Source organism: Tachypleus tridentatus, chromosome 9 (genome assembly GCF_004210375.1).
Source record: "Tachypleus tridentatus isolate NWPU-2018 chromosome 9, ASM421037v1, whole genome shotgun sequence".
Lineage (NCBI taxonomy): Eukaryota > Metazoa > Arthropoda > Merostomata > Xiphosura > Limulidae > Tachypleus > Tachypleus tridentatus.
The window spans coordinates 125,266,263-125,292,728 of NC_134833.1; the positions used below are offsets into that span (position 1 = coordinate 125,266,263).

Below are 26,466 nucleotides of genomic sequence, written 5' to 3' on the forward strand. Positions count from 1 at the left end.
TATAATATATATATTTTACTTTTATCGTCGCTGTCAATCCATTTGATTTTTACAGCACCTAGTCGGAGGATTCAGGTTTAGTATTGCAACAAACTAATACATGAAGAAAACAAATTTATTCAACGGGAATCCATATCTCATTACACGTACAGAAATACGGATTTGAACGATTACAGTCACACCTTGTGATCACTGCTTCTCTTTATCTTCCGCTTTTCTGCATTCGTTCTTTAAGCTTAGCCAGATAAGGTCGAAATGCCTTGTAGAAGAGGATATAGTCTGGAATGTCCACTCCAATAGCTCCTGAACAAAAAGAAAGGATTTATTTTATGTTAAAACCACCTTTAACCAATCATAATTATAAATTACAATTATATAAAGCTATAAAATGTTAACTTAAATAACTTGTGTATTTTTGAAATAGCAATGAAATGGATGAAATTTGGATAAGCTAAAATCACCAGTAAACTAAGTTCCTGCTTCGGTTATTTCAGAATAAAATGGTTCTCACTATGCGTTGAATTTACTTCCTAATACATAAACAGACACGAATACTCAAGAAACTTGTTTGTTCTAAATACTTCCCCACAAGAATGTCCATCTATCCGACCTTCTGGTGGCCCAGCATGATTAAGTGGTTAAGGCACTCACTTACTAATTCAAGGATCGCGAATTCGAATTCCCGTCGCACCAAACTTGCTCGCCTTTTTAACCGTGGGGGCGTTATAATGTGACGGTCAATCCCACTACTCGTTGGTGAAAGAGTGGCCCAAGAGTTGGCGGTGGGTAGTGAGGGCTAGCTGTCTTTCCTCTAGTCTTATACTGCTAAATTAGAGACGTAGTTTTGCGCAACATTCAAAACACACACAAACACATGACCTTTTCATTAGGACGTTCGAGTCGCGAGATTGAAATTCTTCAACAAATATTTACGTCCTCGTAGTCCTGTGGACGTTACAATATGACTTTAAATACCGTTACCCGTAAGTATAGAAAAACCCAAGAATGAATTGCTGATGGATTATATTAACCCTCTGCCTTCTCTCTAATGTATTACTTCAAAGATAAGAACTGTAAGGGCAAATATCCCTCGAGCAACTTTGCTGGAAATTCATTGTATTATCTGATTTGGTTTGTTTTGAATTTCACGCAAAGCTACATGAGGGCTATCTGCTCTAGCCGTCCCTAATTTAACAGTGTAAAACTAGAGGGAAGGCAGTTAGTCGTTACCACCCATCGCCAACTCTTGAGCTACTCTTTTACCAATGAAAAGTGAGATTGACAGTAATATTATAACGCCCCCATAGCTGAAAGGGCGAGCATGTTTGGAGTGACGGGGAATAGAACCCTAGACCTTCGGATTACGAGTCGAATGCCTTATCCTCCCTGGCCATCCCGGGCCTGAATTATTTGTGTAACTCGGCTGTTCAATTACAAACAAGTATATTCTTGTTTGTTTTAGTAAAAAGCCATTTTGACTATCTTCTGTGTCAACCGCGGGGAAACGAATTCCAGATTTTGACGTTTTAGTTTGTTAACTGTCATGTTGGGAGCAGTATGTTTTTGTAACTGTATTTGGAGTAGAATGTTTTACTATTTAGCACAAAAAGTATATGATTTTGAATATTACTGATTAAAGCAACAAAACAATAGATACAAGTCTGTAAGAATATTTATGTCAGTTAAATAATACTGACAACGAATATTTCCAATCGATGTCTACCTTTTAAAAAACAACGTTCCAAGATACAAGGAATTCACACTTTGAAACTGAAAATCATTACTAAGAACGATAATTTTCGAGTTGCAATATGGCGTTTTAATAAAAGTTCATACATATAGTAGTTAAACTCCTCATTCTCTCGATTTTCGCCACCATGAAGTGACTTAGTATTGTTTGTTTGTTTTTGAATTTCGCGCAAAGCTACACGAGAGTTATCTGCGCTAGCCGCCCCTAATTTAGCAGTGTAAGACTAGAGGGAAGACAGATAGTCGCCACCATCTTCACCACCCACCGCCAACTCTTAAGCTACTCTTTTACCAACGAATAGTGGGATTGACCGTCACATTATAACGCCTCCACGGCTGAAAGGGCAAACATATTTTGTTTTCCTGAAAACCGTTGTCACAAGTTTCAATAACAGCGTAATTTTACACTACTTGCTACATCCGCACTATATTAATGTTTTAATATTGGAGCTTAAATTGTGTAAATTACCTAAGTTGTGTAATTTTTAATACTCATTATGTCTAAGGTATATTTACACTAGAATATTTGATGTAAGTAGTGTAATTTTACACTACACTCTAAATCTGCGCAAAAAAAATGCACTACAATATTCGACCTAAGTTGTGTAATTTTCCAATACTCATTATATCTGCGGTATATTTACACTAGTATAGTTGATCTATTCAGAAAATCAAACATAAGAACAAACCAAGGTGAAGTATCGGAACTAGTGTTTCATAATTACTGAACGTAACATAGTGTAATTTATTCTCCATAGTACTTTGTATCTACATACTATTCGATGTCGAAACCTCTCGTGAAGAGGAGCTAAATCAAATTTGTGTCTTAAAAAATTCACTAATTGGTTGTAGAGCTTGAATAATTGAAGGCACGTCATTAGCTGTAGCTTATAACGTAATAAAATATATTACCTGTTCTTTTGATGGCTTGGTTCAACTTCAAGCTGCCTGGGTGAACATGAAAGTTTTCAAGATGTTCTAAGTCGTTAGTGATCAAGGACTGAGATCTGACGTCACGGTCGAAAGCAGGTGGGTAGCAGTTGATGTGAGTAAGTGGTAGTATTACCAAAGCCAAGTAGAATACAATCTGAACTACGAACTGTTTCATAATCTGTTGAGAAAATACAGCACAAACGTTATATAATGTACACCATGTTCTCCAACTGTTATATATACGTATGCTGAAGATTGAATAAGTTATACTATAACGATTTTGAACATGTAAATCAGGAATTCACATGACAACCACAGCTGAGATAAAGTAAGGATGGAACAGCATTTATCAGAAGTACATTTTAATATTATTTGGCGTTACAAAGGTACTGTGATGTCATAAAAAAATCGATCGCGTTTGGAAGGGTGCGTAAAAGCTCTTTCCGACACAAAATATTCATACATTCAAATAACAAAGGTGCCTTCAGATCAAGTATTTTGAATTTTCTTTACACTTAACGTTATTGGAAAACAGTGGAACATGAATAAACTGGGGGAACAACAACACTTAGAAGAGACCTGCAACAAGTTGCACCTCAATCGTTAAGCAAAATGAGAATCCAAAAACAGAAAAGTCAGTGGCAACTTTCGTCTACGTGTCACAAGCACCAACATAAAACGTTTGTTTATTTTTAAAATTCGCACAAAGCTACATGAGGACTATCTACGCTAGCCGTCCTTAATTTAGTAGCGTAAGACTAGAGGGAAGGCAACTAGTCATCACCAACCACCGCCAACTCTTTGGTTACTCTTTTACCAAAGAATAGTGGGATTGACCGTAATATTATATAACACCCCCACAGTTGAAAGGGCGAGCGTTTTTGGTGTGATCGGGATTCGAACCCCGACCCTCATGTTACGAGTCAAATGCCTTAATATTATTGTAATTTCCTAAAGCAAATGGGGCTTGACATGGTCTAACAATGTTTCGTTTTCTCGAACTGTGAATCCAAGGGTTCATGGTTTCCATTCCATTGCTGCAAAATGTCATTCCATAATTTGAACCATATGTATACTATAAGAGTGATGATCAAACCACATTATTTAACCTGGCATTCTGGGCAGATCTCGGCTTAGTGATAAGCATTCTCCGGAATGTGGATGCGAGTGTTCCACGATCTACTTTTCGTTGAAAATCGCCCCTCATATTTTGATACTGTGGGACTGTTGTTAGCGACATTATACGATTAGAGTATTTCACGAATTGGCGGTTGGTGTTGTTGTCTGGCTGCCTTTACGCTAGTATGGTATGTATGTTTGTTTTTGAATTTCGCACAAAGCTACTCGAGGGCTATCTGTGCTAGCCGTCCCTAATTTAGCAGTGTAAGACTAGAGGGAAGGTAGCTAGTCATCACCACCCATTGCCAACTCTTGGGCTACTCTTTTACCAACGAATAGTGGGATTGACCGTCATATTTTAACGCCACCACGGCTGAAAGGGCGAGCATGTTTGGTGTGACGGGGATTCGAACCCACGACCCTCATAATACGAGTCGAGTGCCTTAATAACCTGGCCATGCTAAGCCATGAGGTGAAGAAATAAATACAGTTACAAAACAGTGCTGTGTGTTTTGACAACATAAATACAGCTATAAAACAGTGCTGTGTGTATTGACAACATAAATACAGCTATAAAATAGTGCTGTGTGTATTGACAACATAAATAAAGCTATAAAACAGTGCTGTGTGTATTGACAACATAAATACAGCTATAAAATAGTGCTGTGTGTATTGACAACATTTGATGAGTTTTTCTGGTTGATTAAAGAATTCTTCTTATTCAAATTACGTAATATTCAAAAAGACAATGATATAGTATCATCAAACATTGAGGAGCATGGACCAATCAACCGAAATCGAGGAATAAAGCTCTATTGTTTAATATATGTAAAAATATATCGTTAATTGGAAATGTTTTATATTGAAACGTATTATACCAAACATGTCTCTTTCTCTGTGGGGATCTCTTCCCTTCCAACTGAATGCTTAGAAAGTTATAAACATCCGGTAATCACGAGATCTACTTTCCTGATCTCGCAAAATTTCCCCATGCTCAAAATATAACAATAAAATTAACAGAATAAGAGGGAAGTTTGATTCTACGTCTAAAGAAAATGAGCATTTATGTAACAATGAATTAACTGGCTCACAGCCATTTTGGATCACGTAAAACTTTTCATATTTAGATATTTTACTTCAGTTCAATAAAGCTATGATCTTATATCTTTTGTTTTATATTTTTATATCTCACAGCTTCATTTATTTTGGTGTTCATAACTAAAGAATAAAAAATATAGAAAGAAAAATACAGGAATTGCGTGCATGAAACAAGTCATGATATCTAGTTATGTAGTGAGGAAAGGGAAAACAGATAAACGTCGTTGTTTCTCAAAATTTTCTTCACAAATTAAATCTGATAATTTAGAAGAAATAGAGTAAGTTGCTAAATGACACTGCTTCACGGAATCTCTTCAAGAAATAAACTTGTCCATGTAGCAGAAAGATCGAAAAATAAAATAACTTTCGCCGTTCCATGAAATGTTTTCAAGAAAAGACCAAACGTTCTAGTGATACTCGAACTTCCAAATTCAATGTATGTAACACTTTTATGAAATTACAAAAATACTTCAGTGTTCTAGTGTTACATATACTGTAGTGTACATTGTTTATGGTGTCTTACTATCCGAAGAATATCACACTCTTGATTGAAAATTCTAGATATAATGTGAAATATGGGATGGGGTGAGTTTCATTATTATACAAGCTGATTTTGCTTTCTATAAAACAATTAACTAAAAAGTTGCCAAAATAGCTAAAAATTGTAAAATTCTTAATGACTTGCTACGATAAAATAATATGTATACTTACCTAATTTAGAGTTAGAAGCTTGAAATCGACTAATTTTGGAATGAAAACAAGGGACTTACCTGAGTTTTATTAGTACTTTTCCGATGAAACTTCAGACAAATGAAACATATATATATTTATTTATATCGTGAATTTACTACTTCTGAGCGGAAGGTTGTATTTATACAACATGTTTTCAATTTCACCCCTCACCCTCTTCTCGCCACTGCTTTCAAGTTCTAACCAATCAGTTGTTATATTGAGTTTTTACGTCATACAGGTATGGTTGTCTAATAAATAACAGATAGGGCCATTAACAGTTAGATAACGTTTCTTGAGAAAAAAATAGTTTAATGAATCACTTGATATACAAATACCACGCCTGCAAAGTGTCTGCTATTTATAGTGTGTTCTCGGACCATCTTTTAAGGATGGGTTTATCCGTACTACCACGCTACAATGTATTTGTTATATCCGTAAGATAAAGAAAGCAGATTGTTTGTTTGTTTTTAATTTTGCGCAAAACTACACGAGGGCTATCTGCGCTAGCCGTCCCTAATTTACCAGTGTAAGACTCTCTAGACAGCTAGTCATCACCACCCATCTCCAACTTCTGGGGTACTCTTTTGCCAACAAATAGTGGGATTGGCCGTGACATTATAACGCCCCCATGGCTGAAAGGGCGAGCATGTTTGGTGTGACGGGTATTCGATCCCGCGACACTCAGATTACGAGTCGAACGCCTTAACCCACCTGGCCATGCCGGGCCCAAAGCAGATTGAAACGATCGAAAAGTTTAATATTATTGTTCAAAGGGTTTCAAGATTGTAAAAGAAAACACAAGTCACAAGAAGTTAAACCACTAGTAGGTTTTATTATAGCTGTAATAGTAATAGTTGTCCTATCACTCGGAGATTAATGACGTTTAACTCAAACTGGGCTGACGATAGCCTACTGGTTAGAGTTCCAGACAACTCGTCTGCAGGTTTACGTTTTCTGTCCCGTAACAAAAAAAGAAAAAAAGAAATCGCGCTCCATGTCAGAAAAACAAAAACAAAATGTAATTTACAAACACACTACTTGTATTTATATTAAATTTTCACTCTTATCTCAAATAACAATAAAGTTATTTAACTTTATTTTGGTATGTTCATTTTCGGATATCCCGTATATATATATGTAAAAAAAGATATAAGCCATAACCGTAGAAATGACTCCAAGTTAGCAACTAGTAGTTAGCAGTTTCCACAAAAAACATTTTGATCGAAAGAGCAATCTGTTGAAAAAAAATTTGAAGATATAACTATTACTATTTGTGAATCGCATTGTTGTGATATAAAAATATTGTTGTTTTTTCTACCGAGATATTCCAACACGTAGCTTCAGATAAAGAAAATTTTGAAAAATAAAACAAATAATAAATCAGAATTTATAGTAGAACTTCGCTATATATCAAACATCGTAGAGTTGAAACTCCAGGGATTGTGTTACTTTGCTTATGGAGCGAAGTATGCGATAAAACGAGAGAGGACGTCTGTCTATCTGCCATCTAGCTCTTAACGTTATCTGCGTGGGTTCGAATCTTAACATTTCTTCTTATCTTATTTGTAAAAATCTTACGATACTAAAGCTTTCGCTGATAGTTATTTTAATAGTTATTTATCAACTGTTCTGTATAAGTAATGTTCAAACACGTGCGTATAAAAATCTTACAAAATAATTAAATATCTTATTTCTATTTTCTTTTGTGCCCGGCATGGCCGAGCGTGTTAAGGCGTTTGACTCGTAATCCGAGGGTCGTGGGTTCGCATCTCAGTTGTGCTAAACATGCTTGCCCCTTTTAGCCGTGGGGGCGTTATAATGTGACGGTCAATCCCACCTTTCGTTGGTAAAAGAGTAGCCCAAGAGTTGGCAGTGGGTGGTGATGACTAGCTCCCTTCCCTCTAGTCTTACACTGCAAAATTAGGGACACCTAAGGTATCTCCTCCTGGTTGGGGGTTGTGCAGCAGGCTAACAATCTACTCACTTAAAAAACCAGCTTGTTAATGAATCCGCAAGCGATTGCGGCCCTATGTTCCTTCATGGAATCGAGAGGCTTAATAATAAAAATAATTTCTAATTTTTACACTAGATTAAATTATTTTTTTATAATTGATTAAAAATTAAATAAACATGATTGTTAAAATCAAACATTGACGAATAAGAATTTAGAAATGTTCAGGTTTGATATATGATAATATACTGAGAAAAAGTGCACGATCATGTGACAAAAACAATATTGGTGAACGAAATATGGCATGCATAGTCTGATATTTAAACTTATAAAATGACATTACTTAAACAATTAACATTTAGTAGGCAGAAATTCCAACTTTTAAACATTTAGCATACATATGGAAGTAAACAATACAGAATACATACTGACAATTAGGAGATGGAAAACACATAGAAAGAATAGATACAAAATCCCGTTATTGCGCAAATGCCACTTAATGTACAGTACAATATAAAATAGCTTGTCATGCTTACAAATTAATTTACGTTAAATGTTATAATTAGGCTTCTCTAACTTCGTTGATAAAGTTACACGTAAATTTTCATTATATTTAGTGCTTTTTTCTGTAGCTAAACTGTATTTTAGTTTACTGTAGTAGTTTCATATGTAATTAGTACATATTTCACAAGTCCTCCAGTGCCACAGCGGTATATCTACAAACTTACAATGCTAGAAACTGGGTTTTTATATCCGTAGCGGGCAGAGAACAGATAGTCCTTTGTTTATGTTTGTGTTTTACAACAAACAAATACTCCACATTTAACTTTTAAATTGTTCTGGAGCTCTTAATTAAAAATATAAAAACTTATGAGAAGATATATCTCAATACAATCTCATTCAAGTCTTATTCTTTATTCATTTCTGTCTTGGGAGAGCCAAGTCTAATTCTTTATTAATTTCTGTCTTGGGAGAGCCAGGTCTCATTCTCTATTCATTTTTGTCTTGGAAGAGCCAAGTCTCATTCTCTATTAATTTCTGTCTTGGGAGAGCCAAGTCTCATTCTTTATTCAATTCTGTCTTGGGAGAGCCAAGTCTCATTCTCTATTCATTTCTGTCTTGGGAGAGCCAAGTCTCATTTTCTATTAATTTCTGTCTTGGGAGAGCCAAATCTCATTCTCTATTCATATCTGTCTTGGGAGAGCCAAGTCTCATTCTCTATTAATTTCTGTCTTGGGTGAGCCAAGTCTCATTCTCTATTCATTTCTGTCTTGAGATAGCCAAGTCTCATTCTCTATTAATTTCTGTCTTGGGAGAGCCAAATCTCATTCTCTATTCATATCTGTCTTGAGAGAGCCAAGTCTCATTCTCTATTCATTTCTGTCTTGGGAGAGCCAAGTCTCATTCTTTAATCATTTCTGTCTTGGGAGAGCCAAGTCTCATTCTTTATTCAATTCTGTCTTGGGAGAGCCAAGTCTCATTCTCTATTCATTTCTGTCTTGGGAGAGCCAAGTCTCATTTTCTATTAATTTCTGTCTTGGGAGAGCCAAATCTCATTCTCTATTCATATCTGTCTTGGGAGAGCCAAGTCTCATTCTCTATTAATTTCTGTCTTGGGTGAGCCAAGTCTCATTCTCTATTCATTTCTGTCTTGAGATAGCCAAGTCTCATTCTCTATTAATTTCTGTCTTGGGAGAGCCAAATCTCATTCTCTATTCATATCTGTCTTGAGAGAGCCAAGTCTCATTCTCTATTCATTTCTGTCTTGGGAGAGCCAAGTCTCATTCTCTATTCATTTCTGTCTTGGAAGACACTTTATTTTTTCAATCACATTAACTCTATACATCCCAACATCACTTCACATGTGAACAGGAAGAAAGCAATCAAATATCATTTATTAACCTCAAAATTACAAGAACCGATGCACAATTTGAAACGGGAATCCACGAAAAATCACCTATACTGGACTATACATTCCTTGGGACTCAGCACATGAAACAAAATAAAAACTCAACATACTAGGAAACCAAATAAACACAGCCATAAAACTATATTCACCCGATAAAATTAACGACAAATTAGGCAAAATAAAACAACACTTCATCAACATCAATAAGTTTCCTCCACAAACCGTAGAAAACACAACACGCACACACCTAGACACAAAGCAAAATCAAATAACAAAAGTAAATATATCCCACGAATCAAAAAATTACGAAACCATATACTGATGTATACCATATATTCCCGACATCAGCAGAAAAATAACCAACATTTGGCAAAAACTAGTAACAAAATATGACATTCCAGTTAATACTAAATTTATTCAAAAACCAGGCACAAAACTAAGGTCTATACTATGTAAAAACTACACTGACAAACACAACACCGACATTATTTATAAAATACGATGTGATAGCTGCCACGACTTCTATATTAAAGAAACATGTAGAAAAATGGAAACCAGATCTAAAGAACACAAAAGTCACCTTCACACGCTATTCGCTCCTCTACATAGTGCTTTCTCTATCCATACCAGCCGTTTTTACATATATAATAAACATCTCCTGAGTATTGGAAAATATTGGATTCTATAATCATGTAAACTCTTAAAGTGTTTATCATTTATAAACAGTGTGACAAGTTAATAGCTTTGCATTACTGAATTTTCCGCAAGACGTAGATATAATAAACACTACACAATAAATAAGAATAATAAAATTATAAATTGAAATATGTATAGCAAAGCTTATTGTTTGAATTTATGTGTAGTTTTCAATTTCTGTTTCCTGACGACCGAGCCACCTGGAGATCCCTTATTCATCAGGGAGCAGAATTTTTTGAGTTATCAAGAAGACAACATTTTGAAGAGAAGCGACAGAAGAGAAAACAACGCCAGTTACTACCGAATCCTCTCCTTCCATTTCAACTGACCTGTCCTCACTGCCAGAAGACCTGTGCAACAAAGATTGGCTTCATTAGCAATCTTCGGACTCATGTATGAACTTAGAGGACTATCATCTTCGAAATCGAGGGATCGCCACGACGACGACGAGTTTTCAATTTAGAAGTTGAAAAAAGCGTTTTCGTTAGTATTGTTCTAAACTGTTAAGCCTAACCATTAGGTTAGCAGTAAAATTGCAATTGAACATCACGGGAGACATGAAACAGTTAAAATGAGATGTTGTAGTATACTTTCGAGTAGGGTGTGGATTATTTATTAGCAATCTCGGATAGCGAATCTGAGTTGTTGTTTTTTGCGATCCTCTCTTTGGTACCTGGGGCACTATAAATCCCACCTTCCATCAGATAAGAGTACACATGTAGTTCAATATTTGATGGTGAGTGTTCTTGAGTAAATGCTTTTTCTTTAATCTGTAAGTTTCAAATTAAGATGGCTATGCGTAGATAACCATTGTGTAGTTTTGTGAGAAATTTTGCAAAAAGAAAAAGAAAAACGTGAGCTTCGAATCTCCAAAACTGCATCGAGTCATTTCTATTATTTTACAAGGTATAAGCACAGAGCGTATACTGAAAGCCTGTGATAGTTAATAAAGAATACATCAGATACCAGCTGAGACGTTAATTGTGAGAGGAGGGATTGATCCCCTAAAAAAACAATAACAACAACAAACAAAATATTTGAAAAACACTGTACCAGTTTTATACCATTACTTTGTAACGTTCTTCGAATTTGCCTCCTCAGGATGGTGTTACTGTATTTCACAAGTAAATCCTGTTTGTGTGTTACGATTCGCCGTTTGAAGTGAGATAAGTTATTTGTATCAGTAGACGGAGCTAAGAAAAGAAGTGCAATCTGAGAAAAAATTAACACTAAAATATTATTAGCAAGATCTTTGTAACATTAACCATGTAAATCTAGACGCATTTGTAAAGAGGAATGTTATGTGTGTGGAATTCGAAAGGTAAACCTCGCGCAAACAACGAGAGGTTCATATATATTAATATTTGAAAGGATAGGTGTAAAGGCTTCTTGCAGATGCAGTGAAAGCGGCAAGACAATGTGAAATTCAGCCAAATATAAAGATTAGTTATAAGTGACCCATGTTAGTGAGAAGGGCTATCAATTTTAATAAATCATAGAGTCGGTAAGATTAATTTAAATAAAACATAAAGAAAGGTAGTATATTTAAATAGAATATGATGAAAATAAACTGTTTTTGAAACTTCTTATAATAGTGATATCACATAAATGAATTTACATAATAATCAAGCTGAAAAATAACACGATATTATAAAACATTCTAGATATTTCAGTGTTAGAAACGAATTTGGTGGAAAACATGAAAACTGTTCACACGTGCTTCCTATAACTGATCAATCAAGATGATTTGACCACAGATATTTAGAAGTTACTTTGCTTTATGAGACAATCTTAGAGCACATCTCCCTCACCAAACACACAAAGTAATGTGAGACATTGTCATTTTTTTGTGATTGAACTAGTTGACCGGAAAGAACACTTGAGATCAAATTAGCACAATCTCTCGACAAGATTTAGCATATTTGAAATTATAAAGGTAGAAAACAGCCTCCCCCTAGTACAGTGGTAAGTCTCCTGATTTGCAATGCTAAAATCAGGGATTCGATTTCCCCCCCCCCCCTTTCAAACACAAAATATTCTTCCAGAGCTATATACAGGGGACCTCATATATGATCGCAAAAAAAAATGCAAGTAAGCATCCATGAACTTAATTTATGCACTATAAATATTATGTGAGAGTGGGTGGGTTCTTTCAAAGGTATTTTATCTGATATCACTCCACAATCTTTGCATATTTATCCACAGGTGTTCAGCAAGCCTCAGAACAGTAACAGAATAATTAATGAAAGTATTGGAATATTCGTCATCATTCACATAACAAGATTATAAAATAACTTGGTCAAAGTGGTAGAAGTAAATGGATATAATAAGCACCTTTTCATTTACTGGACCATATTAATGTGCGTTTCAAACGATCGATGGAAAAATAATAATTAGAAAGTTACCAGTTACTTTATCATTTCCTTGACTAATTTGATATAACAGTTGATTAAATGTAATTAAATGTTTAAGTCTGGTTTGTTTTCAATTTCGCGCAAAGTTACTCAAGGACTATCTGCGCTAGCCGTACCCAATTTAGCAGTGTAAAACTAGAGGGAAGGCAGCTAATCATCACTACCCACCGTCAATTCTTGGGCTACTCTTTCACCAACGAATAGTGGGATGCACCGTCACATTATAATTATAACGCTCTCACGGCTGAAATGGCGAGCATGTTTGGTGTGACGGAGATTCGAACCCCGTCGAATTTCATTCATAGATGATATAGCTACAAGGACATCCATTAATGGGTTTTTGAGCTATTCGTTCTATACCTTTCAATTAATGTTTGATTGTCTCAGACTCGTACGCAGAATATTTGAAAGGGGGTTTCTACTTGGTGAGATCAAACTTCACCACGTATTGTCGAAGCACAATCAGCGTGAAACGAATGATTTCCAGTGTTCAAAAACGTTTTTTTTTTTGTTCTTTGAATCTGGTTTTCTTTATTCCGCGTGTTCCTCCAATATATTAGTAGTGGCAGTTATTACATTGTATTTTATAAATAATGTTGGTGTTGTTTTTGTCGGTGTAATTTTTAAATACTATGGACTTTAGTTTTATACCTGGTTTTTTAATAAATTTGGTATTAACTAAAATGTCATATTTTGTTACTAGTTTTTGCCAAATGTTGGTTATTTTTCTGCTGATGTCGGGAATATACGATATTCAGCAGTATTTACTGAAATGTTATGTTTTGTTATAAGTTTTTCCAAATTGTGGTTATTTTTCGTTGATTTCGGGAATATATGGTATGCAACAGTTTCATGTTTCTTTGAAGTTATTCATGTTTGTTTGTTGTTGACTGTATTGTTGATCTGAGTGTGTGAATACAATTTTTTCAACAGTTTTTGGAGGAAATTTGTTAATGTTGATGAAGTGTTGTGTATTTTGTTGATTTCATCATTAATTTTATTGAGTGAACATAGTTTTGTGGTCGTGCTTATTTGGTTCCTTAATATGTTGTGTTTTTGTTTTGTTTCATGTGCTGAGTCCCAGGGAATGTATAGTCCAATATGAGTGATTTTTCTGTGAATTTCTGTTTTGAGTTGTCTATTGGTTCGTGTGATCTTGAGGTTGAGAAATACTGTTTCGTTAGTTTTACCTGTTCACAAACGAACTTAATAGAATTAAGGGGTGTATAGAATTGACGTGGTTAAAAAAAACAAACTAAGCGTATGTTTTGCAGATGTGAATCCAGTAATTGTATAGTCAACATATTTGTACCAGTATAGTGGTGGGTGTAAGGCTGAATTGATCGCTTAAAAATCAGTCTGTTTCACGAAAAGTCATCTTAAGTATGGGATTACCTATACTTAAGCCCTTTATTTGTGGGTAGTTTTGGTCATTGAACATAAAACTAGTTTTGATAGTAGTGAATTCTATAATGGTTGCAAATCTGTTACTTGGGATGCGTATTAATGGGTTAGGGTCTGGATATAAAGTTCTAAAGCTATCTTGCAGGCTTTGATAGTTGAGACTTCTGTGAAGGGGGAAAATATATCAAAACTGGCAATTAAGACTTTACGGTTCAGTTGGTCAAGAAAAGATTTAAAGTTAAAAGAGTCTTTAAAAAAGGACCCGACTGATGTTGCATATTTAGAAAATGCCCACGCTATGTATATATCGATGTCGTAGTGAATGATTCATAGGTCATCATAATGGATCGTAGTGGACATTCCAGTTTGCGAGATTTGAGTGTGCCGTATAGTCGTGGTGTGCGTGAGTCGATCTTGCATAGTTAAAAATATAAGAATAATGGTTTTCTGAAATTGTGTTTTAATTTTTAGTAATATTTTGTTTAGTTGATTTCGTATGTTTTTGTTGGATTTGTGTGTGTTACTTTAAATTTCTTTGTATCTGATAAGATGTTATTCATTTTTTGAATTACTAATTTGTGTTCATTATAACTATAGCATTGCTTTTATCTGCTTTTAGAATTTTGATGTTGTTGTCTTGTTTTAGGTTGATTTTTCGTCTATAATTGTTGAAAAAATTATCCACACGCACACACCTGTTTAAAAACAAGCAAGCAATAATAAATTCAAAGAAATAACAAACTACAAAAATTTACACTGCTGTATGTCATATGTTCCCGAAACCAGAGACAAATAACCACAATTTGGAAAACCAGTTATAACAAAACACAACATTCCAGTAAACACTAAATTTATTCAAAAACCAGGTATAAAACTAAAGTCCATTGTATTTAAAAATTACACTGAGAAACACAACACCAACATTATTTATAAAATACAATGTGATAACTGCCACTACTTTTATATTGGAGAAACAAGTAGAAAACTGGAAACCAGATTCAAAGAACATAAAAAGTCACCTTCATACGTTTTCGAACACTGCAAGTCAAATAAACACAACACAACCACAGAAAACACACATATATACTAAGTAGGGAAACAAACATAAACAAATACAAAATCAAAGAAGCCCTACTTATAAAACAGCTCAAACCAAAATTAAACTAATATAAAGGAACACCTTTATACCTGTACTCATTTATAACCTAATATCTAACTACAACGCCCCCTATAATCCCGTACTCGTTTACACTCTTGTACCTAAAACATACTCCCGGCAACGGTCAATTACAAACTCTCTTTTTTAACCTGATGATGACCTAAGAAGGTCGAAACGTTGTTATGTACTTTATTTTAATTAAAATTTTAATACCCACACCAGCCGTCTTGAGAATATGAAGTGTCAACTGAAGCTATTGTAAGCGACTGTTGCAAGTCAAAAAATGCTAATATTTCATTAGAATAATATATACTACATAGAATACGTTAAAAGTTATAAGTAGCTGCATTGTAATCATATAAGTATAATTTTTTATATCATAAATATAAAGGATTCAGCCGACCTCCCCTCTCGCACGTACGTGTATCTGTTCAAAGGTCAATCAGTGCCCATTAGTTATGAACTTGTTTTCCAGAGTTTTCAGTGTATTATGACAGCATGTGATTAAATATCTACTACCCCTTTTGTTATAAAGTGTCATTACACATCATTACAAGTTTAGCCTGAGCTTTATTACATAGTTATTGGTATAAATTATTCTCTAGTATCAAAGTTTTGCCGTTAATTACTTACATACAGATCTCTTCACGAGACCAGGAACAGATTCAGGGTTCAGATATGGCATGTGTTAGATTTAAATCTGCCTTTCTTCTCTAGTGTCAACTAAAGCTGTGTTGAGAATATGGCATGTTTGTTAAGCCTATCTTCTGGTTATCTTCTCGTTTCTTCTAATTTTAATTTGTTAATATTGAGTTTGTTCAATATATTTAGTGTTTATAATAGCTTTTGTAGGGTTATTTCATGTAGAAATATTAATATAATTTGTCTGATATTAAAAATGTTAAATTGAAGCATAATAATAAAGCCTATCATATTCGAATAAAAATGTATAGATATAGTTTATATACAGAATAGGATGAAAATATAATTTGTGACGTTCATTTGATGTATGAGCTTGTCAGTGCGTGAATACAAATAATTCCTTTCTACTTTAAAATATTACAAAATGGATATTGAAATTTCTCAAAGGTATTAGTTTGTTAGTCTTAAAAACATGAAATACAAGCTTTAACTTTAGTGAAATTTGCCTTTAACGTCGTTTGAATTAACGATTTTAATGGAGTGTATGTGCACTAATGGGGATGAAGTATATCAAACAATGTTTCATGGGTGTTTGCTTCATCTGATGGTCTTTATAATCCACCGAAAAGCTCTCTAGTCTCGAGATACTATTCACCTTGACTGAAAATTCATGGTGTTTACCATTTAAAGTTCTTTATGAATAGAATCTATAACTACCATCAATATTGGTTAGTGGAACTTATTCACCAAAGTGAATACACTCAAAGCGGTAATATGAAGGCTATGATGAACCAACTTTATGACTACTTGTTCTGTTACTTACTCATTTGGGTCTATCAGTTGGATCTGTTATCCACAAAGATGGACATTCCAAGTAATACAATAAACCATCATTATTATTATCTTAATTATGTTGTCCATAAGGTTATGAGACTTGCCAAACACAAATTACTGACTTGATAAATGAGAGGAAAAAACTAAAAATGTTTAGGGCCCCTCTTTAGTCCTTTTCTAAACTATGGTGAGCATTATATTTATAAACCCCAGTAAGACACAATGTGTCATGCCAGTGAATATTATACAGGGTGTTCGAAAAGTCACTGTGCACTTATATATTTATTAACAGACATATTTCAATACAGAATACAGGAGGTAAATATGAAAGAAAATTATAAACAATGTTGAAAGTGACCACCGTTGGAATACATGTTCAACGAGCCATACACGTTCTTCAGTTGTTAAAACCATATTGGGATCAAATTCTGAAATATAATAATATATTATTACAAAACTTCACAGTGACTTTCCAAACACCCTGTGTCATAGACCACTAAACTGAATGGATTTGTTCTAGGGTCACCTCATTCAACAGCATGGGAGAGAAAGCTCGAATGAGTGGTTGGATATCCTACTTTTGAGACAAAGGAATCAAGGTTCGAATTTAGGTTTTTGTCATCACTTCCAGTTCTTTTCATATTCTCCTGAAGAAGGTAGTGAATTATCAACCAAAACGTGGCATATAAATACCCGTTTATTATTATTATTATCTAATTATAGAAGAATAAATAAATAACACTTAGGTTTCTTACCGTGTCAGTGATTCGTATCTGATTGCTACAACCTAACAGTAGGAACTTACAACACAATTATTACGATAGTTACAGCTAATGATAATGTTTGTTGTAGAATTTCGTCTTCATATATGTTCTATAAATTATTTAGTCTCCAATCTTATTAATTCATCATGCATGAATACAACTGTTAAAATTCCTAAAATCGGAATAATAATTTCAAATATGTATAATTTTAATGCAAGTTTAATAACTTGAATAACATTCACCAACAGTGCACCCAAAATGTAAATAATATTTATGGCATATTTAGTGTTTTTGAAACAAAAACGAACCTGTTACAATAAATAAATGCTTAGAAATTTCATTACTTCTTTACATACAATGAAATTATTTGGTTGTGGTAAAAATTTTTGAAACATTGTTTGTTTTGTGCAAAGCTACTCGAGGACTATCTACGCTAGCCGTCCCTAATTTAGCAGTGTAAGACTAGAGGGAAGGTAGTTAGTCACTACCACTCACCGCCAACTCTTGGGCTACTTTTTTACTAAGAAATAGTGGGATTGACCGTCACATTATAACGCTCTGACGGCTGAAAGGGCGAGCATGTTTGGTGCGACCGGGATTCGAACCCGCGAGTTTTGAATTACGAGTCAAACGCTTTAACACGCTTAGCCATGCCGAACCAGCTTTAAAACACCCGTATAATTTATTACTTATGTAACATAATAATAAAAAAAAACCGTTAAGTGTTGATATTTCAGAAATGTTTTAATGGTATAACATAAAAATCCTAAAGAAATTTAAGTATTTATTTGTGTACAATGAAGGTACGCTGATATAAGAAAGATAATTTTAAATAACCATGTGTCTCGTGCATTGCTGGAACGTGAGTGAAAAGAGACCGTAAATAGCAGTCCCCTCGTAAGCCCCATGTAGACGTCTGATTAAAGTATGTAATCTTAACGGATATACTAAAAAAATGGAACACTGTATGGAGCTACAGTAATGAATCAAGTCAAAATGTAGGAAAGCAGAAAAGGCCGAAGTGCTTCAGGCAATGTAAAAAATAAACAGAACACTTCCAAACGCTGGAAAGTTGAGTTACATCGGGCAACGAAGTAAAATTACAACTCGTGCGATAAGTTGAGCTTAATAATATCAACTGATAAAATAAAAAAGAAAAACAACAGAAATACAGTTTTTACCAGTAACATACATATCTGTTTACATAAATTATCGAGTTACTAATAATACCTGTATTGGCACAAGGATGTGTAAAAAAGGCCTCAATGTCGAAATAAATCACTAAAGACGTATTGCATAAAACAAACATTAATAATAATTGTTTTCTTAAAATATACCATCATGCACAACCAAAGTTATTAACAGTTGTAAAATGATTTTGTTACAAAAAGTAACAACATCGATTTAAACAGTTAAGGCAACTCACTAGTAGAGTTTGGTTTGTTTTGAATTTCACGGAAAACTACTCGAGGGCTATCTGCGCTAGCCGTCCCTAATTTAGCAGTGTAAGGCTAGAAGGAAGGCAGGTAGTCATCACCACCCACCGCCAACTTTTGGGCTACTCTTTTACCAACAAGTAGTGGGATTGACCGTAACATTTTACGGCCCCCACAGCTGAAAGGGCGAGCGTGTTTGGTGTGACGGTGATTCGAACCCACGACCCTCGGATTACGAGTCGAGCGCCTTATCTACCTGGCCATGCCGGGCCTCACTAGTAGAGACTCCCACCCCCAAAAAAATTCGAATCATAATATAACAGGATATATTTCTTGACAAACCTAATTTGCACTTAATGTTAGTTTAATTGTATCAAAAATATGTCAAAATCGAAAACGACCTCCTATGCTGTAGAATGTTTATTTTATTTGTTTAATTGCTGTTCTTAAGCACAAAGCTACTCAATGGGTTGTATATACTATATCCACCAGGGATATTGAAACCCAGTTTTAAATATTAAATTGTTCTTCAGTCTTATTGTTGAGTCACTAGGGGCAAATTGGGCTACTGTTTAACTTTAGTGCAAAATTTGCTTAAAATGCTGGTGCTGGTGGAATTTCCAGCATTGTTTCTACATTAGGCTTAAATGAATAAGGATAATTCCATTATGTTGCAACGGCTTTGATAACTCGACAGTATTGCGCAATTTGTTGTACAGCTTTCCAGACAACATTGAACAATAGTTCACACTTTGTGATCTCGGCGTATAAAGCAAATAATGTACGTTAGGGGGCAGAATAATATATCCTCTGGGTGTAATAATTTGAGCAAAACACTGGTTTAGATAATTCTTTACAAGATCCATAAAATAAAATCTGAAAGAAACCTACTAGATTTTAAGATTTTATTTTTCCATAGAGCTTTGGCTTTAGACTATCAAGTAGCTCCATACTTAATGAGATATATAAAAGGAACAGTGTTTATAAGATATGTTAAATATGCAATAGAAAAAATATCCTTCAATTCACCATGTTGATTTTATTTCCAGCTATTGCTATTAAACATTTGGGGTAACGTTGCACAATAACCTCCCACTGAGGAAACATATAAAATGAATAATATATAATTTCTGGACCTCTGATTTGTGAATTTGACAACTTTTAACTCTTGCTTGCAGTTGAAGGTTAGGTTATTTTAATGTCAGTAACATTGGTTAATGTGGTCTCTGAAGTTATTGTTGCACTTTTACATGACTACTTGTCCAGAAGTTTACGACTGCAAAACTGAAAAAAATAAGGTTTTTAAGTAAAACTGGAATATAAGGTTCAGTGCAGTTAGTTACTGTTAACCATGTAAAAAGTGTGTCTTCGCATTAAATTTGGTTTGTTTTGAATTTCGCGCAAAGGTACACGAGGGCTACCTGCGCTAGCCGTCCCTAATTTAGCAGAGTAAGACCAGAGGGAAGGCAGCTAGTCATCACTTCCCACCGCCAACTCTTGGGCTACTCTTTTATCGACAAATAGTGGGATTGACCGTAACATTATAACGACCCTACTGCTGAACGGGCGAACACGTTTTGTGTGACGGAGATTCGAACCCGCGACCCTTGGATTATGAGTCTCGTGCCTTAACCGCCGGGACTCGCACTGAGTAAGTTGTAGGTAAATTATAAATATAAAAAAAATTAAAGTGCCCATATAGATTATGAAATAGGGATGTGAAATGTTTAATGACCACTTGATATTCCTAATCCAAGGGCCACATTATGTGTCTTGGCTGTTAAATTATTTCCCTTTGATTATACTAAAGTAATGTGGGCACAATACAGATAACTCACTCAGTAGCTCTGTGATTAACAACAAACAAACATGTATAATGCGATAATAGGAAGAAGGTGCAGACGTCTGAAAAGTTCATTAGTATGATTGGGTGAAAAATGAAATTAATATCAATGAGTATGTTTTTCTTTCAACTATTTATAAATTCACCTTTCCCAGACACAATATCCATTGAATTGCATAAGGTCATTTTTGCTGGATTATTTGTTCTCACAATCAATACAAATTCTATTTAGGTGATAGTTATGGACTTTTTTTTGTAATAATAATTACAGCAAATCAAATACAATTTATCTGATATTTCAGGGACGACATTGGTGAAAACTCATTTTTGAATTCTTCATTTAATTTTTTGATAAAATTGGCGTGATATACTGGAGGGTAAACTCCGCCTACTTCACTTGTAATAACCAATGACGTGGATAGCTCCTGCCCTCTGAAAGAGATTACGCAATTGTCTTTATATAATTCCATAGTCTCTGTGTGGAAGAATACAGAACATCCTTAGAATCTACAGTCTTCTTTTGTGTATTCCTCTTTTGATTTGTTTTTTTTTCATTAATAACGATTTATTTTATTACACCTAATGTTGTATCCAATCTTTTTTTTTTAACTCAATCAAGTCAAACTTTCAGTTTTAGATACATGATGGCGTTTCTCCTGTTACTTGTGGTTATTATTCGAAAGACAATCAATGAACCACAAAATATTACAATGCTACCACTATGTTATTTTATTTCAACTTGTCTAACTGCCATCTCCACGGTGCGTTTTGTTCACTATCAGTATCAGAAACATCTACCGGATAAAGCAATACCTCCAGAACAATTTTTAAGAATACTGTCAGATCAATATCGGTTTTGGTATGTCTAATATCTTTAACACTTGTACCTAAAACATAGGACTACCTTATTTACGTAAGCAGCCTTGTTATCTGATTTATGATTTGTTAGTCTAGTTGTATATATTTGCAAGGTTTGACATCAAGTTCTTGAGTAGCGAAACAAAAAACGGATTAGGCTTTTTTTTCACCGTGAATTTTTTCTTTTCTCCTCTGAAGTTGCATATTTTAGTGAGGAAGAGAAAAATTCACAATTAGTTGTACATATGATATCTCAAAGACTAATACATGAATCGACATCACCCACTTCCAGTTCAATGGAAAATGGGATTGATCGTCGCATAATAACGCCCTTGTAACTTTGCCTTATACGTGAGTAACTTAATATTATTGGTAGTCGCAATTTAAACTGGTGTTTTGTATAAAACTCACAACTTTAATGTAAAGATCGTTTTATAGATAAATATATGATTTTGTAATGTTACCTTGGTATAGTTGTCATTCCAAAGGAATTATTCAAGTAGGTAATTGGTAAATTTTAGTAATATAAGATAGGTTGTGGATTCTCTTCTGTGCAATGTAAGTTTATTTCTACTAACCAAGTTTAGCAGGCCTCTTCTAATAATAAAAAAAAAGAATTAATCATGCCACCCAGTGGCAGCAATAAGTCTGAAGCCTTATAACGCTAAAGATCTTGTTTCAATACCGACTGTGGGTACATTGCTTATCTTTGAGGTTAACCATGGATATCGAAATTCTATGTTTTAATTTGTAAGCCCTCATATTTACAGCTGAATCACTACGTAGGGGGTGGAGTTGAGCTAGTTTGTTTAACTGTTTCTTTTAAATTTAAGTTTAAAGTATTTTCATAACCTTTTTAGCGATTTATATGCAAAAACGGCTCGTTTGGGTTGAGAAAATATTTTACATAGAAGAGCGAACAACGTTTCGACCTTCTTCGGTCATCGTCAGGTTCACAAAGAAAGAGGTAACTGACCGGAAGCTGACCACATGTTTGAAAGGGGTTGTGTAACTGAGTGTCGGAATGTAGATATTTGATTGCTTTCTTCCTGTTCACATGTGAAGTTAATGTGATACTTTCTACAGAGAACAAAAACAAGGAAACAACCAACAGAAAGAAGACAACTTAGATAATTTTATTGACATCCAACAGCCAAACTTCCCAGGTAAAATTACAAATTTATATTTTCCAGAAACAACTAAAAACAACATCTTAAACGATTTTTCAAAGAATTTTCTCACAAAACCATCAACATAATTTCACAAAACAGAAAACTAAAAAACAACCTTACAAAAAGAGATTAATTCCATTAAAAACCTAAAACAAGACAAAAACATAAACATTCTAAAAGCAGATAAAGGTAACGCTATAGTCATAATGAACACGAATGAATACACCCAAAAAATGAATAACATCCTATCAGACACGAACAAATTTAAACCAATACACACAAATCCAACAAAGACACACGAGACGCAACTGAACAAATTACTACTACAAATGAATAAAGCCAACACAATTTCACAAACACTTTATTCCTACCTACGTAAAACCGACTCACGCACACCACAAATATACGGCATCCCCAAACCTCATAAACCAGATTGTCCATTACGACCAATAATGTCCATATATGAATCGTTTAATTACAATCTTGGTAAATACATAGCATGGGCATTTTCCAAATACGTAACATCAGCCAGTTCATTCATCAAAGACTCTTTTAATTTCAAGTCTAATCTTAATCAACTTAATCATAAAGCCTTAATGGCCAGTTTCGATGTTATATCCCTCTTTACAGAAGTTCCAACCACTGAAGCCTGCAAGATAGCCTTAGAACTCTATATCCGACACCCTAACCCAACTATAGAAATTCCCAGTAACCAGTTAGCAACCCTCATAGAATTCACCACGATAAAGACAAACTTCATGTTCAACAACCAAAACTATATACAAACAAATGGCCTAAGCATGGGCAACCCAGTATCACCAGTTCTAGCCAATATTTTTATGACACAAGTTGAAACACAAGCAATTAACACAGCATTACATCCACCACTATACTGGTACAGATATGTAGATGACACGGTTGCGGATTTCAAATCTACAGAACACATACTTAATTTTTTCAATCACCTTAACTCTATACATTCCAACATTAACTTCACATGTGAACAGGAAGAAAGCAATCAAATATCATTTCTGAACCTCAAAATTACAAGAACCGACACACAATTCAAAACAAAAATCCACCGAAAAATCACCTATACTGGACTATACATTCCTTGGGACTCACCACATGAAACAAAACAAAAACTCAACATACTAAGAAACCAAATAAACACAGCCATAAAACTATGCTCACCAGATAAAATTAACGATGAATTAGACAACATAAAACAATACTTCATCAACATCAATAAGTTTCCTCCACAAACCGTAGAAAACATTATACGCACACACCTAGACAGAAAGCAAAATCAACCAACTAAAGTAAATATATCTCACGAATCAAAAAATCACGAAACCATATACTGCTGTATACCATATATTTCTGACATCAGCAAACAAATAACCAACATTTGGCAAAAATTAGTAACAAAATATGACATTCCAGTTAATACCAAATTTATTCAAAAACCAGGCACAAATCTGAGGTCTATACTATGTAAAAACTACATTGACAAACACCACACCAACATTATTCAAAAAATACAATGTGATAACTGCCACGACTTCTATATTGGAGAAACAACTAGAAAAATGGAAACCAGATTCAAAGAACATAAAAAGTCACCTTCACACGTTTTCGAACACTGCAAGTCAAATAAACACAACATAACTATAGAAAACACTCAAATACTAAATAAAGAAACAAACATAAACAAACGCAAAATTAAAGAAGCCTTACTTATACAACAACTTAAACCCAAAATAAACCAATATAAAGAAACGCCTTTATACCTATATTAATATAAATAAAATTATATATTCAAACATCTAACACCGCCCTCTACATTCCGACACTCAGTTACACAACCCCTTTCAAACATGTGGTCAGCTTCCGGTCAGTTACCTCTTTCTTTGTGAACCTGACGATGACCGAAGAAGATCGAAACGTTGTTCGCTCTTCTATGTAAAATATTTTCTCAACCCAAACGAGCTGTTTTTGCATATATATTTCTCAACAAGTGGGTTTCTCGACATCACTTTTTAGCGATAACTCTTCAAGTTGGCAGGTTGAAATGGAAGTAACATCTTTCAACGCACGATGTAAAACGCGGAATGTATCTTTAATTGGCCAAGCACAGCCAAGTGGTAAGAGTACTGGACTGTGGAGGTGATAATTTGTGGTTCTTATATTGTTACAGCAAACAGAAATTCCGGCAAGCATTTTGAAGCTATGGGTGCGTTACAAGAGTAATGGTCAAATACCGCCACTTTGTTTAACAAGAGTTGGCGGTTGATATTGTTACTAGTTGCCTTCACTCTAGCATATTACTTCAAAAGTACGGGCATATAGTGCACTTAGCTCTCGTGTTAATTTATGCAACATCCAACAAACAAGCGATTAATTCCGTTGTATTTTACTGTATATTTTAATCCAACAGAATCAGAATAAGTATTCGGATTTACCACTAAAATATGTAACTAATTTAACAAAGTTGATAGAAACAATATGCCCTGATATAAAATACATACGTTTTGTACCTTTTACCGAAATGGTTATATTTAGTGGGTTATAAGTTGGACCTACAAAGGATCGAACCGCGATAGTAGTTAAAAATTATTTGTCCCCACACATTCACAGACTTATCAGTGATTCAGGTCAAACGCTCACTGAATTTATTCTCACTTCTTCCACATCGGGAATAATCCAATGATATTGCGTTAAAATCTCATATAATATGCAACAATAATCTTAATTAATGCGGTGTTCTTTAAACATTTAATATTTTATCAGCACTTTTAAAATGTGTAGACAAAAAAACCGACTTAGTATTCATCACAAAAACTGTAACGTAATTCAACAACTAGACATTATAGACGTCTAGACGTCTTTGAAATATTTAAGATTTTTTTTAACATTTAACACATTTAGCCAAGAAATATGATCTTTTTTTGTAACTAAACTGCTAGAAGTTTCTAGTTTAATAATAATACAAGTGGATTATAGAATATTCGCTTTTAATATAAAACTCCTTTTATATTATCCAACCATTGACGAAGTATCGTCCATCAATACGTAAACAATAAACTAAACCTGTTTTGTTTTTTTAGCTAAGTAACCCGTTAATGTTTCAAGTGAAACTTTTCACTAGAACACATTTGTGTCGAGCATGAGGAAAGCATGATCAAGGAAGACGTTAGAAAAAAACCCAACAAAAACAAATACATACGACACAGCTCGGCTAGAAACATCACTCATCTAGTTACCTTGGTGCATTAATCAGCATGTCTGTTTGGAAAAATTCCTTGGAAGAGAGGAGATATCCGTAATGACTATCATTAATTATTCAGGGGGGAGAAAATGAAAACATTTCTGTCAGATTCTGGTGAGATACAAGTGTAGATGTGCCTCTAGAGGTTATTATTAACCACCGAGTATAACAGTTCGACCACATTTCTGTCAGATTGCAAGTAGAAAGGTATACTTTAACTCAGCAGGGAAGAATTGCATTACTGCCAAAAAATGAGCTGAATAAATAGAACGCAGTGATGGCCCAGTTGGTGGAGCGTACTTTCCCCTGAGATGAAGAATAACCTAAAAAGCAAGTAACCAAAGGGACTTTTATAAGTTATACATTAATAATCAAGGGTAATTCGGCCATGGAAGATTTCTTGTGTTCACGAATAAGGTAAATGGAAGAAAGGTCAAACATTCGACGACGCCAGTGGGAACTGTTCTGTAAGATTTCTAGAG

General features: G+C 34.4%; 1 long non-coding RNA gene across 3 annotated transcripts; it reads right to left on the reverse strand.

The window, feature by feature from the left end:
* On the reverse strand, positions 1-26,171 carry LOC143227245 (uncharacterized). 3 transcript variants are annotated; one of them, XR_013014961.1, is made up of 3 exons: positions 25,980-26,171; positions 2,662-2,860; positions 1-303 (listed from the first exon to the last, which is right to left on the reverse strand). It is a non-coding gene; the product is annotated as an uncharacterized LOC143227245 (long non-coding RNA). The 3 variants fall into 3 exon arrangements; XR_013014960.1 differs by lacking the exon at positions 25,980-26,171 and adding an exon at positions 5,670-5,824; XR_013014962.1 differs by lacking the exon at positions 25,980-26,171 and adding an exon at positions 5,611-5,816.
* Between the last annotated feature and the right edge of the window lie 295 nt (positions 26,172-26,466).